Consider the following 17924-nt stretch of genomic DNA (forward strand, 5'->3'; position numbering starts at 1 on the left):
ACTTCCATTTGATCCAATAAAATTTTTAATAACCTTTCTTTAGAAATCCATTTTTATATGTTCTAAGTAAAATAATTACTGAATAGTGAAAAATATATTCTCAATTCCACTATTCCTTTATTAAAAATTACCTGCTTAAAAATGCTTGAAGTCGGAGATTTGTCTAGGAAATAAATTATTTAAATATAGTGTAATTTTCTCTAGGGATTGTGGGTAAAAGGAATTAGACTAGTAAAACCCAGAGTATGGTTTGAATCCTGATCTCCTGGGCACAAATTAGATGTCACTAATTGGTATGATAGTTCATATTTTGGTGGACTGGTGAGACACCCACGTGCATTTGAGGTATTGCTCCTATGCAAAAATCTTTCATAATAAGATTCTTTGGATACCCAAAGAGAAAATAAAACTTTGAGAGATGCACCCCCAACCAGGGCAGCATTTCCCAGACATGGGCCTCCCTGGTGCTATTACCTTTAATGTAGATAAGGCCCCAGAACATCATTAAATGACACAATCTGGGACCATCTCTCAAGTCCTCTTTCTCCTCCAACTTCTCAAGATATTATAATTTATTGATTAAGATATAAGTGTGGTGTTGTGGTTGAGCTGTTTCAGCTTGAAACCAAAAACATTCAGCAGATGCTCTGCAGGACTTGCAGTGATCTCTGGGACCAGATCCTTCCAGCCTCCCATAAAATATTTCACCTTTTTGGAGTGTGTGATGAGACTCTTCTACCTGTCTTTCAGTAACAGGAACTGTACCAATCTGGCCAACACTGTCTGATTCTAAGGACAGTAGGCCTTCACTGTGCCGAGGCTCTGGCTGCCAAGGCCCTTGCCCCTTTGTGGTAAGGGTTGGCTCTGCAGCTCCCTCTTCTCTCATGGTGCCAGGTTCTCCTTGGGGCTTTCCTGCAAGAGGGTCTTGGGCCTCCTCCTGTGAAACCCTCAGGGATTGAGGATGGATATTATGGCCACCAGCCTTCTGCTTCTCAGCCCAAGTGACCAGGAGACCCCTGCTTTAGGGTTTCTGCACCATGTTTTCAAAGAGGCAGGTGTAAATTACATACACAAGAAGAGACATGTGAGTTGCAGCTTGAACCCCAGTGGAGAGGTTGGATGGTTAAGGGGTCAGTGAGAGGAGGAATAAGAACCATAACACAGAGGCTTTGTGGCTGCTGTGCCACACTGCAAAGCTGTTCTGCTTTATTTGGTTATATATTAGCTGCCCTAATGGACATTATCTCACTGCCCTTTGATTAACATTTCTCTAATAATCAGTGATCCTGGTCATCTTTTCATATGCTACTGACGTTTGTACCTTTTTTTAAGAGCAATATCTGTGCAAGTCTTTTGTACATTTTGCATTGTTTTTGGTAGTGGTGTTAATGTTTTGAAAGTTCCCTAAATATTCTGAATATTAATATTTTAGCAGAAATGTGATTTCATAAGTAATTTCTCCCAGAGGTGTTTCCTTTTTCTCTTTAGATAGTGTCTTTTAAAAATCTGTGGAGGGGCTGGGGATGTGGCTCAAGCGGTAGCGTGTTCGCCTGGCATGCGTGGGGCCTAATTTTTTATAAGAGTTTTATAGTTTAGGGTCTTATAATTAAGTCTTCGATTCATTTTAAGCTAATCTTTCTACTGAATGTTAACTAATCAGAATAGACTAAAAGTTTATATCCACCAAAATATATATATTTGAACCCTATACCCTGATGTGAGGTTTCTTTAAGGAGAGGCCTGACAGAGGTAATTAGGCCATAAGAATAAAGGCCTCATGAATAAGAGTAGTGTCTTCATAAAGAAAAAAACAGAGAGATAGTTAGCTTTCTCTCTACCATACTTGGATACAATGGGAGGTTGGTACCCTGCAACCTGGAAGAGGGCTCCTTCTAAAACAAGACCATGCTATCACCCCAATCTCACATTTCTGGCCTCCAGTACCATGATAAATACATTTTTTATTATTATATACACGCAGTATGTGTATTTTGTTACAATAGCCTAAACTAACAAAAGCACTATGGGGTGCAACTTCAAACTTTTGCATGTGGAGAACCACTTTTTCCAGCACTATTTGTTGAGAGGACTGTCTTTCAAATGTCTTGTAACCCTTGTTGAAATTCATATGCTTGTATATGTAAGGATTTCTTTTTAGAACATATTTCATTAGGTTGTACAGATCTTTATAAAAGTACCACACTTTTTATTACTGTGTACCTCTCTATATACTATGTTTTGAAATCAGATAGGATAAGTTCTCAAGATGTTTTGTTTTCAAGATTATTTTTGCTTTCATGATTCCTTAGTGTTCCACATGAATTTTAAGATTTTTTTACTATTTCCACAAGATAATATCACGTGGATTTTGATAGATTAAATATCTTGGCAGTCTAAAGTCTTCCAATTGATGAACATGGGTTATCTTTTATTGAAATCTTCGTTAATTTCTTTCAGCAATCTTTTGTAGATTTCATTTTCTTCCCTATCCTTGGTTAAGTTGAATGCCTGAGTATTTTATGCTTTTTAATGATAATAAATAGATTTTTTTCTTACATTTCCTCTTCAATTGTTCATTGTTTATGTATAGAAATGCATCTAACTGTCATGTGTTGACTTTTATCCTATTATTTTACTGAATCCATGTATTAGATATACCAGTTTTTATTTTGAATATTTAGTCTTTTCTATATGTAAGATCACATTGTCTGTAAACAGAGATAATTTTACTTCTTTCTTTCCAGTTTGGATATTGCTTATTTATTTTGTCTTACCTCCTTCCTCCAACTGAATTTCTACTATTATACTGAGTAGAAGTGTTTCAAGTGAGCATATTTACTTGTTTCTGAGCTTACAGGGAACATTTTCAGTCTTTTAGTATTGAGTATGATGTTCACTGGGTTTTTTTCATATGTGGTTTATTTTATTGAAGTAGTTTCCTTCTATTTTTAATTTGCCATGTAGGTTTTTTTTGAATCACAAAAGGCTAATAAATTTTTCAAAAAAAAATTTTTTTGCATCAACTAAGATGTTCACATGCCCCTTTCGTTTTCCCTTTTGTTCTGTTCATTTGGCATATTACATTGACATATTTTCATGTATTGAGGTATTCTATTCCATAAATATACTCCACTTGGTCATAGTGTATAATTCTTTTAACATACTGTCAAATTCATTTGCTGCTATTTGGTTGAAGATAGTGCAACTATGTTCATAAAGGATTTGGTCTGTGGGTTTCTATTCTGGTGGTATCTTTGGTTTTGGTTTGTTTCCGTGGTGCTGGAGATCATACCCAGGGCCTCTCACCTGCCAGGAAGCTGCTATACCACTGAGCCACATCCCAGCCCTGATGGTATCTTTGGTTTGGTGTCAGGAAAATGCTGCCACTCACTAGGATGAGTGGTGGAGTATCTCTGCTTTTTACTCTTTTTGGAAAATATTGAGAAGGATTGATTATTTCCAGAGTTTTCCTGTAATGTTTTCATATTGCAATTGACTAAGGGTGACTAAAACCACGGAAAGTGAAACTTCAGATGAGGGGGAACTCCCAGATATATAAAATGTTATATTTATACAATGTATTAGAATCTAAGTGAATAACTGCAAGCCACAGAAAGAAAAAAATAATAATGTATTTTGGAAATAAAAACAATGCTATCTATCCTTTAGGGATCTATATGTAATAGTAAATATGAGATGGCCATGAATGATAATGTGAAGTTCAGCATGGCAATTACCTTTAGAAAAGTATTAATTAAAAAAAAAAACTACCATCTAGTCCACTTATCTTTACATCTATTTTCTCATGTTGTCAATGAATAGAGATTCTTTACTGTGAATATCCCCTGGTCTAGGGGCTAAGAGATGAGAAAAGAAGGAAGTAAGATTATAACACAGGAGTTATAGTCTAAGTGGAAGATACACCGAAGAGTTTAGACTACAGTGTGAACATTTAATAGTAGAGAAAACTGTCAGAAATGATGATACTTCTTGTAGCAAAAGTCCATACAAAGCCTGACTCCTGGGACATGGCTGTGGTGGTAAGGTACCATGCATGAGACAGAGCCAGCTCTGCAGCACAAGACAGGACTCCTCTTGTTGGACTCTTCACTCTTCTTTCCAAGAAGCAGTGAAATCCATGACTTGAAGATGCTCCCATTTCATGTCTGGTGATTTCAAGCATTTCTTACAATATCTGATGTACTGCACAAAGGGTTTTGTTCTAGGTAATGTGTACTTTTTTGTGATATGTAAATATTCCTTATGATGTGACATCAGTGATAGGTGTCATATAACTTAGTTACTTTTCATTTGGAAAGCATATTATTCTCCACATAATCACTGATGTAAACACAGAGTACACCAGATTGGGTGAGATTCTTTTTTTAACTCAACAAGGAATGTGTTATAGCAGAGATGTATTTTCATTCTTGAAAACTTTGTGTGGTATCATACAGGGGACTTAGGGGACAGCTATACTAGCTTACCTGGAGACCTCTTCTTCAGCCCTGAGAGTCTCTAAGTTTAGCTTGCAAAAGTGAGAAATGTTTTCACAGATTGCTATATAACTAAGAATCTTCTGTAGTGGAGTGTCATTGTCAGTGTCTCCAATCCCTTGTTTAAGTTGTATTTTCATTAATTTTACTTTAGTTACTGCTTGGATGATTTTAAAAATAACAACCTTCATGCAATTACTTCATTTATTTCTGTCTTAAAATTATCGCTTCTGAAATTCAAAGAAGACTCACTAGGTCTTTCATTTCAGAAATTAGTTTTTAAATAAAGTTCTTCTCATCTGGGTTTTCCATAATTTTTATAGCTTTAAATCCAACTCCCATTCTTAATGACTTCATTTCTCTAGTATGAGAAGTCATTTCTTTTCAAGTCCAATTTTACACATTTTGGTTTCAACCTCCTCATAATAAGGTGGGAAGACCGCCTTGAATCCATTTTCCAAATGAAGAAACTAATGCAGACAATTCCCTTTTCCTAGAGTATCAGGATGACAAGACAAAACCCTGGGGAGGTCAGCTGCCTACCCCATGGTCTCTGCTACTAAGCCTGAAATGTGGGAAAGTTTTATACAAACACCTGCCTGTTCATACATGCACATACCAACACACACACACACACACACACACACACACACACACACCATGTGAATTTCTGAGAATACACAAAGGGAAATAAGTTGTGAACTCATTATTGTACCTGTTTTTTTTTTTTTCCTTAAATATGGATAGAGTAAGGAAGGGATAATTCTAATAAGGATTTCTACATCCTGCTGTGCAATTGGGTGGTCCACATAGCATGTATACCAGAGTATTAATCCACACAAAGAACCCAAGAAACCTTGGGTATTATATACCTTCAGGTATCCTCAGTATGGGTCCAGAGATCACAGTATCTGATGAGCTGTATGAATTGGAGCTCAGAAAGGAAGGATATCATAGTCAATTAAGTCTTAGATAAACTGGGAGAATTGAAGTGGAGCAAGTTTGTTACCTGCCATACCTCAGAGCTTTTAATATGTTAACATGAAGGCTGATTTTGTAACAAGCACAGAATGCAATATTTTCCAAACATTCAAATGCAGAATTGTATATTTTATGTTACATCTTGCAAAAACCATTTTTCTTTAATCTCTATTATTTTATTTTACCAAAGGAGAAACTAAGGAGTAGAGAGAGAGGATGATTACCCAAAGATTAATAAGGAAATTAATTTTATTTAATTATGTTATGTATGTATATATGTATGTGTATATACTTTATTCTATATTTTGAAAGATGTTCATCATCGTTACATGGTAAACATCTGGGATATTAATAAAAGCACAATAGCACATTGTGACAATAATATGCCAAAATGCATCAATATATACTTATATGTCCATAGATGTTCAAGGTGTTCACTTAGGTGACTCAGAATGCTCTTCTCATTTTGAGTAATCTGAGGCCCAGGTTGAGTTTTGGCAGATGGTGGCCTATACCCACAATGCACTGCTTCAGTCTTATATGAGCATGTATAGCCAGACCAGCTTTTCAGAGATGAATCAGAAGACGCCCTATTCCATATTCATTTAAACTTCCTCTTGGTTTTGCAGAATAGAGGACATTTATGAAAAAAGATGACTTGCTATCTCTGAGTGCACAATTCTCCTGTTCACACAAAACAAAATAAAAGCACTTTTTTTTCTCTAGTGATACTGAAGGGTGGGAGTAGCTGCTTGCTTCATGCAGAATTGATGATTAAGAAATATCTGCTTTATTTACAAATTTGCTCTGTCTTCAAGGAGAATAGCCTTTGTTTCTTGTCTATGAATGTCATGTGTGCTGCAAAGCATACATAAGGGCAGAAAATGCAAGAAAGATGATTATTTCTCAGACTAAAAGAAAAAAATGAATAAGCAGCACTTTAACTTCCCTGGAAATAGATGATGGAAAGAATCAGCTTGTGGTTCTCTTGTTGTTTTTTGTCTGTTGTCTCCAGGCAGAATCAGTGTTACTGTAAATGCTTTGTCATCTCACTGTTCACTTCAGAAACAGGCATTTATTCTTTCTCTTTAGGCTTGGGCAATGAATGTCTGGCTGATCTTGATTCCCAGTTCAAAAAACTCCCACCTGGTGATAGAAATGCCCAACAGTTGAATATCTAACTCCAAATTCTTCTCTGTGTGGGGTTCTTCTTAAGACTTTGCATTTATGTCTTGCTCCACCAGTTAATTAGGTTCACTTGCTAGCTTCTGACTGCCTGTCAGACTCCAAGAACAGACAGTAATCTTCAAGTTTGATCGACAGCCTGTGACATGGGCATGAGTTTGACCTGAGTGCTTTGCTTGACTAGTGAGTGGTTCCTATCCTGATACAGAAATCATCAAGCTTTGGACCATCCTGTCTAGAAGACCAGGACAGACCTGTAACATTCTTAGTTTAATCTCCATTCTCAGATACCTGCATCTGTTTCTTATGGTTTCTAGAAGCTTCTGGATTTTGTTAGGAGACTTATAGTACATTCCAAGCATATGATTGTTGTACATAATTTCAGCTGATTTGAAACAACACTGCACAACATAAGTAATAAATAAATATCAAAGACAACACTTTTACCAAGATTACTTTATCCTGACAGCACAGGTATTCCCAAGAACTAGTTCTGCCAAACCACATCTTAAAAGTGAGTTTTTTTTTTTTTTTTAATAACAGTACCTCTTGAGAAATAGAAGCAACATTTGATGAACATCAGTATCAAAGCTGTGACAACATCAGAAATGTGTGAATTTCTGGTCCACAATTTCACAGCATCTCTGCTACTATTGATTTTTCCATTCCCTTCAAGGAGAAAAGCAGAATCATTTATCAGAATCCAACTCCATCTGGACTGCGTCTGAATTTTGTACTCCTAGTTAGATCATTTTGGTCCTTAGATATTAAAACATAGTGTAGGCCCAGGGCAGATGAAAATCATAATCATGAAGGGAAAACAAAAAAATGATGTGGCTTCATGTTTTGGAAAATATATCACATACTGTTGTACTTTCAGTTTTTCTTTTTATTGACTAGATAAATAAAAAGGAGGAGCTATGTGTCTGACTTTGGCTTCCATTAAAAATCCAAAGGAAAGCAGAATATCATGGCTCCACTCTCTGGGCCAGGCAATGATGATGCTTTGGATCCTCAGATAGTCTTATACATCTTGTTGGTCTCACCTGTTACACTGATGTACAGGGAACATCTTAATCTCAGGATGATGAATGGAGTCCTCTGTTCCCTGATATAAGGAACAAACTCTTCAATACTAAGAATTACAATGGAGACCCATAAAATGGGTCCTCTGGGAGTTTCTCAGACTTACCAAGGAACTTGAGGACTCCAGAATACAAAGGCAGACAGGGTGGAACAGAGCTAACTACTGGTCCCAGGATCTCAAGCGTTCCTGGGTTTTACTATTTTTCTCATTAGCTACATACCTTTCACAATTCTATGAGCCTCAGATCCATCATTTACAAGAGGAGAATGATGAAGTTCATCCTAGCCTAGTGAGGATTAATTAAGATAACACACATACTGCATTATTCAATGTGGTGTCTGGACACAGCAAGCTTCACATAAATAGGTAGATCACACCTATTGACAGAGTAAACAGGCCATGTTCCAGACAGTAGCTCCAGTAGCAGTGAGGAACAGGAACTCTTCTTTAGCCAGCTACTCCACATAAGCTAAGTCCACAGCAAAATTTAAGACGAATGGCAAATTTTGCTGAAGTAACTGTCTCCCACTCTCCTATAAATCTGAACTTTAGAGATTAGAAATGTAGTCTTCTTAATTACTAAGTATCCTTATTTAACATAAAAGTTGATGGCACAATGGGAAAAAGGAAAACGATACACAGTGTCACTAATGTGACTTCACACCAGGCCTTTCTGACTATCTAGAGACACATTACCCAGCTTTAAAAAGCTGAGTGCCTTGAATGTAAATGAAAAGTGATCTCATCTCTCATTCAGAGTTATTCCTAGATTAGTTACAGTCAAGCATATCATTGTTTAGAATAGGCCCTTGTTCTGCGATCTCTCTTATACAACACTCATGACAACTAAACAGAAGAGCAGTGTCTAGGTTTTCTGCCGCTATAGATTGTACATCACTGGAAATATATGTTCATTCTTCCCTCCAAAGAAAGGAGTCAGGAGTAGTGAGGCAGCCAGGTAAATAAACTGAATAAAAATGTTGAAATAAGAGGAGGAGGACAAGTTTATTCAGGCCTTAGGAACAGGACAAGAATTTAAGCCAATGTCAGACATATGCGACAGGTGCTCTGGGCTCTTTGCTGACTTTGTGAACCAAAGCCACTTTAAGCCCAGATACTTTGGAGGTAAAGGACCAGCAAGTCCTCAGGCCCATAACTGATGGCACCTGCCTTGTCACTACACAGTGACTATGTCTCTAAAGAGAGCAAAGTGGTAGAGAGCAGCACCCCATATATTCAGTTCTGACCATAGGACACGGTGACTTTTCTCAAGGCATTGATATTAGGTTATCTTTGTACAAATGCGAATGACTGTATTTAGTCACATATCTCCGTACTATAGACAGTTACTGCATACTTACAATGTGCCTGGATCTTTACTAAATTCTTCATTGTCTGACTTAATCCTCCTGATAACTTCATGCTGTAAGTACCTAGTATTACCAAAGATTCATGAGCATAATAAGTATATTACAAAAGGAAGACAACTGTAGCTAATTGAAAACCCAGGGGATCTACTTTACTGTTTGACTGGGATTAGCTCAATCACATGCCATACAACTTCCAGTGAGCCAGCTGGGGAATCTAACTGACCTGACCTGAAAGACCACCGGGATGACCAGCAGGGACCCTGAACTGCTATTCACAAGATTACATGCTGTGAAGAACTGAACAGTTTTATATGGAAATGAGCCTGGTCCCATAGAACTTGAGGTCTTCAGAATAGGAAGGCATCCAGGGTGTAAGAGAGCCAAGTGCTGATCCCAAGTCCTGAGCCTTCAGGGTTCTTGCTATGTCTTTCACTTAGTTAGCATAGTCCCATAATTTCTCTGAACCTCAGATCTATCATGTGTAAAGGAGAATGATGAAGTCCATCCTAGCTCAGTGAGGATTAATTAAGATAACACATACAATGCATTATTCAGTGTGGCATCTGGACAAAATGAGCTTCAAATAAATGATCATTAACTCTCAGAATATAATAATAATTAATATTTATGATAGCATTGATATTATTATTGTTACTATCAAAGCATGCAAACTGACCTGCATCTATTAGATCCAGAAGTGTTTGTGGTAGGATGCTAGATTTTTCAAACCTTTCATTTTATATCCTTACAAGAATAGAGGAAATAGATATCATCGTAAATATGAGTCTTTTTTTTTTACTTAAATTTTCTCTGCTGCTCCCAGTTCTTTCTATCATATGGAAACCAGCTTAGGTATTCTAAGATTTGATAATTGAACATTTCTGTGACACTGAACATGTTGGCATGGCTTGTCTCCTACATCCTTACAACTTCTCAGTGTCATGGTCAAAACAAGAATCACCTCTGCTTTGTTAATGTGTCTGTCTAACCAGAAAAGAAGGCAGTCCCCAGATGGTCTCATTACTCACTATGAGCTGTCACCAATCTTACAAACTGTGTCTCTGATATTGTGACTACCCAGAAATCTGTGATCCAACTGAACAAAAGAAGTAATTCCTCTGTAACTGCTTTCATTGTTACAAGCCAATCTTGAGCAAAGCCATTCTTTAGGGCATTAAGCACCAACTATTTGCAATGTCAAGGAAATGCTAGGCGATAGAGGCATTTGTGAAGCACAGTAAAGACCCCATTTTGCCTACCTTCCTGCTTCTCTGGAAAAACATAGGATTCCTGAAGGAAGCAGCACATGAAAAGCTTAATTTGCCTCCATCATGATAAGGAAGGAATATTGGATATATCTGGCTCTTGTGGTGGCAGCTGGTTTTTTGTGACTCTGATCCAATTTGGCTTCTGAGTTTCAAGTTCCTCATAGAAATCTTTGGTTTGTTCCTTAGACCTAAAAACAAATTAAGAATGTATGATGGGATGGGTTTGCCTGCTTAAATCTTGTTCCAACTTAGAAGAAGAGAGCTTCATTGTGAGACAAATGAAAGCAAGCCAATGGATACATAGAGTGAATAAAAAATATATAAGAAAAGGAAAACTGGATTGGAGGTGCTATTAAGTTCAAAATACTGCAATGCTTTTTAATTTATTTATAAATTTTAGAAACTTTTTTTATGGCCAAAACCAATTAGAAGGGTCCATACCTGCTTGGGGCTGGAATGTGAGACTTATTTGGAATGGAACTAGAAGGTGTGACGTATTTCCTGTCACCCCAGAATGTTTGGATAAGCTGTCTTCATTCCCTCACTGTGCCTGGGACATGTTGAGGGTAAAAGGAGATGAACCTTTGAGAAAATACTGGCAAAAAGTGTTTGTGAGTTGACATCACACCCTGAAAATTCTTACACTGAAGTTGTAGCCTCCAAGACCTCAAAATGTGACCTTATTTATCAATAGGGTTGTTATAGATGCCATTAGCTAAGATGAGGTCATACTGGAGTAGGGTGGACCCCTCGATGAGTATGATGGAGTCTTTATAAAAGGAGAAACTTGGGCACAGGCACACACAACAAGAGCACCAATGTGAGGATGAAGGGTAATGCTTCTCCCAGCAAAAGAATGGTCTGCAGCCTACTAGAAGCTGGAGGAGAGGCATGGCACTGCCTCTATCACTGCTCTCAACAAGAACTAGTTCTACCAACATCTTGATTTTGAATTTTTCTAGCCTCCAAAACTGCAAGATAATAATTTTTGTTCTTTACTTCACCAAGTTTGTAATACTTTATTATAGCAACCCTAGGAAAATAACACAAAGGGGAATTTGCCAAAAATCATTGAAAGCCACTCACATGAGTGGATTCATTTACAAGGTAAATTGTTGTGTGTATAAGAAAGGTGTTTGGAATCAAAAGCTCCTCAAAAGTGGAAAGTCCTAAGTATATTCATAGCTGTCTCATCAAGGTTTAGATTTTGCTTTAGAAAAAGTTTCAGAGTTTTATTTCAATTGAATGCCTTTACCCAATCTGTGTTGTATTAAGATTCCAGCAGGTAGAACTCATTGGGGAAAATTGCTTTCTGCAAAGATGCATGACTCATTCATTTATATGTCTGAGCTACTTAGAGGAAATTATCCTTGAGTTTTTATGCTGAGTTTAAAAACTACTGCAATTGTGTGTGTGTGTGTGTGTGTGTGTGTGTGTGTGTGTATAATTTTCTACTGTAAGAGCATTAGTTGGAAAAAATATGTTTGAAAAGTGACCAACACATTCCATTTTGCTAAACGTGATTCAACAATCATCTGCTTCTCCTCTGTATCTGTGACCGACTGCATGATGGGGTTGAAAACAGAGCCATCCCTCTTTCACCTTTGGCAAGGCTATGATTCTAGTTTTTTTCCTCCCTAAGAAACTGTTGTCTAGTAAATAGGAAATGTCATTCTAAACCAAGCTTGGCTTGTATGTGCTGAGAAGCAGTTGAGGCACTTTCCTGATAACTGCTCTGAAAGTGACCTTGTGAGAGTTGAGTCTTGGAGTTCCATGTGCATCTAGGGAAGTGTCTCCAGATTCCATAGAGACCACACCTCATTCCTCTAAGTTACATGAGAAATTGTTTCTTCTTTCTCTAATGAAGGAGCTAGGATTCTGTAGTCATGTGAGCTTCCTTTAATGAATGAGAAAGTGTAACTATATCTAAAACCTCATAAACGTGAAATGTCCAAAAAGTCATTATGATAAGGTCAGAACATAAGAAAGATAGATCATGGAAGAACAGTCAAGAGAGATGCTCACACATCAAATCAAAGGAAAGGACACACTTTGCTTCAGATAAATATAATTTTTTTTTCCAATTTTTTGGTTGTGGTCAAATACACATAACACAAACTTCACCATCTAAACATTTTAAGTGTAAAGTTTAGAGTTACTAAGTGCATTGATACTGTTGTCCAGCCATCCTTCATTAACTCTTATTATCTTGTGAAACTGAAACTCTTATCCCCATAAGACAATGGCTCCCATTCCCTGGGCTCCCAGCCCTTGGCAACTATCACTTTAGTTTCTACTTTCTAGAATGTTGACTCCTCTGAGGTTCTTAGATATGTGGAATCTTACAGTATTTACCTCTTTGTCATGGATTTATTTCACTCAGTGAAATGACTTTGAGGTTCATCCAAGTGGTGGCTTGTCAGAATTTCCTTCCTTTTTAGCTAAATAATATTTAATCAAGTGGATTTACTTATCCATTTGTTCAGTGATAGACACTTGTGTTGCTTCTAAATTTTAGCTATTGTGAATAATTCTAGCATGAGCATGGGTAAATAAATGTTTCTTTGAGACCCTGTTTTTGATTTCTTTGAATTATTTGAGAAATGAACTTTCCAGATCACCTGACAATTCTATCTTTAATTTTTTGAAGAGACACAGTAATGATTCATATAGTAGTTATGCCATTTTTATATTACCATTAAAAGTTCACAGGCTTCCAATTTTTCTTCATGATGTCAACACACATTATTGTCTGCTTTTTAAAAAATGTGTCTAGTAGCCAACATAATAGACATGAGATGCTATCTCATTGTAATTTTGATTTCTTTTTCTCTATTGATTAGTGATATTTCTTTTGTAATTATTGACTACTTGTATATCTTTGGAGAAAAATCTCAAATATTTTGCCATTTTGTAAAAGCCAACAAATGATCTTTTTTAACAACTGATAAAAAAGACAAATAAATATAAATGTGAGTGAGTTCTCTCTGACTCCTTAATTGCAAAGACATTTTTCACTATATAACATATTGAAATACTTTTCCCAAGATATCCTTATATTTTTCACATAAACAAATCTCGTGTTACTTAGGTGTTTGCTGTACAAATCTATCATTATTGATTTAAAATTATTAAAAGATATACGTATTTTGATTAAATAAAACTAGGGCTATAATGTACATCTTTCCAGAAACCTTTGATGTACGTCTGTACATGAATTTAGTAAAATAAATTTTTAAAAGAAATATCATTAGGTCAAATACTTTAGATACATTTAGGATTCTTGATGTGAATACATGACTTGCTTTTCAGGAATATGATACTGATTTGTATTCATATCAAATGTGCATAGAAGGACAAACACTAGATATTTTCATTACAAATAATCTCAAAAATATCACTATCGATCCAATAAATGAACTAATCTTATGATCTGTGAGAAGATTACAGAGGATTAAAATATAAAATATGTTCATAAGCATTGGCATCACATTTTTGAATTTTGGTGTATGTGTTTTGGACATTTATACAGTGAGAAAGTATATATGTTTGATATTTTAAGGGTAACTATTGTGTTTCACATATATTTAAAATATTTTTCCAAATTTCTTTTCACATTGGTGATTGGTGATTGGTGGGTTGTGTCTATTTAAGTATTTATCATATATATATATATATATATATATATATATATATATATATATATATATACACATACACACACACACATACACACACACGTATATATTTGTAATTAATATGGAATGGAATGTTTTCCAAAATAAATATTTGTGATATTGAAAGTCAATGGTCACATGCCCACATTGCCAAAATCTTTATAGAAAGATAAAATATAAATAAAAAGACAAAATAATATCTTTGCAGACAGTGCAGGTGTGTGATTCCTTATCTTCACAACATTTTCTACAAATCGGGTACTTCAGTTTGTTTCTGCTTAGCATTTGTAGAGGAAGATTTTAAAGAATAATCTCACAGTAAAACTGCCTAAACATCTTCTTAGCGATTCTTAGAATTAGGGAAGACTGTAACATTCATGTATTAATTCTGAGCCTTTGACTTGATCTCTCTGAAGTTTTCTTATGAAAATTCTAATAAGCTGCCTCTGGGTCAAGTACATGAAGTGTTTTTTTCTAGGTATGTGATCTCCTGCCCCCTGGAGCTAGGTTCTTTCTTCTTGAACTTGTAGACATTAGCTGCGTGAAAGAAGTAGGAAAGGAATATCAGGCTCAAAACAAAATGAAACGAAGCAAACACACAAAGTCCTCATCTATGAAAACTCTACTTTAATTCTAGTTCTTAGCTATTTTCAAAGGTCTTTGTAGTTTTGGGTTTTTTTGTTTGTTTGTTTGTTTTTTGCTTATATCCCTGAACTGTGGGTAGCTAAATTTCCTGTACAAATAAGAAAGCAACATTAGTGTGGGTTTTATAATCAGTACTGTGCCTTCCAATTTAATGTCTATATTTCAAAATCAGATTGAACGTAACATCTCCACCGAATCTTTCCCACACGTCATGCACTAATCATTAAAATCATGGGCTCCCAGAGCCAGAAGGCACTCATCAGTCCTCTGAATTAAAGTGAAATTTAAGCAAGTTTAATAATTAGAAACACCTGAAAGATGTAGATTTCCCTCTAAAATACAGGAGCCTGAACCTCAAGCAAAATGAATCATAAGGGCTGTAGTTGGAACCTGAAGTAATAATGTAAGGAAATAATCCATATCATTTACCTGAACATTCTAAAATAATGAAGCACTGATCAATTTTTATGTTTCGTCAATAATAATACAAAACAAAATACATTTATTTAATGTTAATAATGTGCCCTAGGGTATGCTACATGCTTTCTCTGAGTTAGTTTTCATCACAACTATGTAAGATTAGAAATTTAGGTCGGTTTATTCACGTAGTAAATTCAACCAGCGTCTCAACACTTAAAGCCTGGATCTCCACTCTTAACCATTGCAGTATTCAGCTACATTGTTACATAACTCACCCAATAAGTGACAGAGCAGAACATAAAATCGACCCTCTTGACTTTTCATTGAAAAGTCTATTAATTATTTTCTAAAGGGATAAATGTTTTAAGATAAGAATATAAGACTTGCTTTAATACTTTTGTTTTTTTATGTTTAAACTTTTAATAATAAGATATTTTTCTTGGTGCATTATAATTATACCTAATGGTGGGATTCATTGTTTCATATTCATACTTGAATTTTGAATGGAAATGTAGATGCTTGATTTTCTGATTATATTACCTAAGTATAGTTTTTAACTTGAGAACTTTCCTTCCTGCCTGTGATTGTAATTAACTAGGGTCATTTGGGTATTAATGACATAGCATGCATAAAGTTCCCAGCTTGCAAAGCACCTGCAGGCACACAGTAGGCCTTTAGTTCCCTTTGCCTTCCTTCTTGTTCCCACACTCCCTTATCATGCTCAGCAACAGTGAGCATAATAAGGGAGTGTGGGAACAAAAGTGTGGACAGGCTATTAAAGTGAGTCAGTGGCTCTGTTGACCAAGATATACATTGCTGTAGCTCCCTAACCATGTGGTTAACTATGCAGATTAGCATACTTCATATTCATGCAGCTCCACTGTGATCAAAATGACCCACATACACTGGCTCCTGTACAACACACCACAAGTAAGAGGCTCAAGACAAAATCAAAGAAAACTCATGAGCCATGAAATAATTCTTTCTTTTGCAAATGTAATTGTCTAAGCTGTTGAATACCAATAGAGCATTTAGAAAGGACAAACAATGGATAAAACTAAGAATAATTTGGGGGCAAACATAAATGTCTTAAAATTATAAAAAAGGTTTGCATCTCTGATCCAAAACTCCAAAATCTGAAATGTTCCAAATATGAAATTCATGGAGTGGCAGATTATTGCCCCTGGTGAAAAATCCAACACTTGACCTCAGAGATTCAGTTATAGTCAAAATTCAGTCACATTGGCTGACCTGAAGGGAAGCCCAAGCCCAGGGTAGGCCATGGTCCACCCACTCCCAACCCCACCTGGGAGCCCAGGCCTAACCAATTCCATGTTGGGACACTGCAGCAATCGCCATAGCCCTCCCCATGGAGTAGCCTCTTCCTTGCAACAACAGACAGGGCCTAGAAGCAGCTGCATCTCATAGCAGGCATCCCCAAACCAGGGTAAAGCCCACCTTTCAGCCCCATCTCTGAAAAACATTGCATCCATTTTGGAACACCTCCACTGCTGCGGCAGTCTGGCTGGGCAAAAATCACGAGCCACTCAAGCAGGAACAAACTTTATTTCCGAACTCCCCCAAATGCCACCCATGCGGCCTTCTCCAGGACATACCACACCAACCAGAACTCCCCTGGGAACTCTCCCGGAACACCACTGGGCTGCAAGCGCACTCACTCTGGGAACCCCTGCGAGAACTCAAAGGGAACTCCAAAGTAGCGGTGCCTTGAGGCGGACAGCAGGGGTCTATATACAATTGAATCAATCCAGCATCATCTTAATGGCTCGCCTCTCAACCATTACTTCTGGCTAAATGCCAGGGGCCATTCCGACTCCGCTGTGGCTCTCAACACACTGCTATGTCAAGTTACCTCCACTATTGCCGCCACCACCTTTAGTTGCAGTAGCATCGTCCATGGGATATCAGCACGGTCTGGAAGCCCAACACCAAGGTGAGGTACAGATAATCTGCATGAATGCTATAAGATTATATGGTAGAAACTGTAATATCTCAGATCCACACTGCAAGAAAGGAAGTCACGTAGACAGCATGAAAAAACAGGGGAGGAAAGTGCCCCCCCAAAACCAGGACACTACAATAACAGAACCCATGGACAGTGAAGTTGATGAAATATCAGTAAAGGAGTTCAGAATATTCATAATTAAAATGATCTATGAATTAAAGAATGACCAAAATGAGCAAATATAGGCAAAATTGATCACTCCAGCAAAGAGATAAGAGAACAAATACCATTCACTGATCATACCAACAAAATATTTCATGAAGAGGAAATGAAAAACAACAATGAAAATCAGCAAAGGGAGGTATTACACTAAATGAAAAACTAATCAAAGGAGAAACTAAGTCAAGTTAAATACCAAAAATAAACAAAAATGGCTGGGAATACAAATCATGTCTCAATAATAACATTGAATATTAATGGCCTAAACTCACCAATCAAAAGACATACACTAAAATATTGGATTAAAAAAAAAAAAGACCCAACAATATTCTGCCTCCAAGAGACTCATCTCCTAAGAAAAGACATTCAAAGGTTGGGAAAAATCATACCACTCACATGGACTATGGAAGCAAGCAGGGGTTTCCATCCTCATATCAAATAAAGTAGAGTCCAAGCTAAAGTTAATAAAAGGAATGAAGAAGGAAAATTCATAGTGCTCAAAGGAACCATATACCAAAGGAACCATATACCAATAAGACATAACAATTATAAATATATATGCCGCAATCAATGGAATAGCTATGTTCATCAAACAAACTCTTCTCAAGTT

At 36.5% G+C, this 17924-nt stretch overlaps 1 pseudogene; it reads right to left on the reverse strand.

The window, feature by feature from the left end:
• Positions 1-286: 286 nt before the first annotated feature.
• On the reverse strand, positions 287-1039 carry LOC114088524 (melanoma-associated antigen F1-like; annotated as a pseudogene).
• Between the last annotated feature and the right edge of the window lie 16885 nt (positions 1040-17924).

The sequence above is a fragment of the Marmota flaviventris genome, chromosome 4 (genome assembly GCF_047511675.1).
Source record: "Marmota flaviventris isolate mMarFla1 chromosome 4, mMarFla1.hap1, whole genome shotgun sequence".
Taxonomy (NCBI): Eukaryota; Metazoa; Chordata; class Mammalia; order Rodentia; family Sciuridae; genus Marmota; species Marmota flaviventris.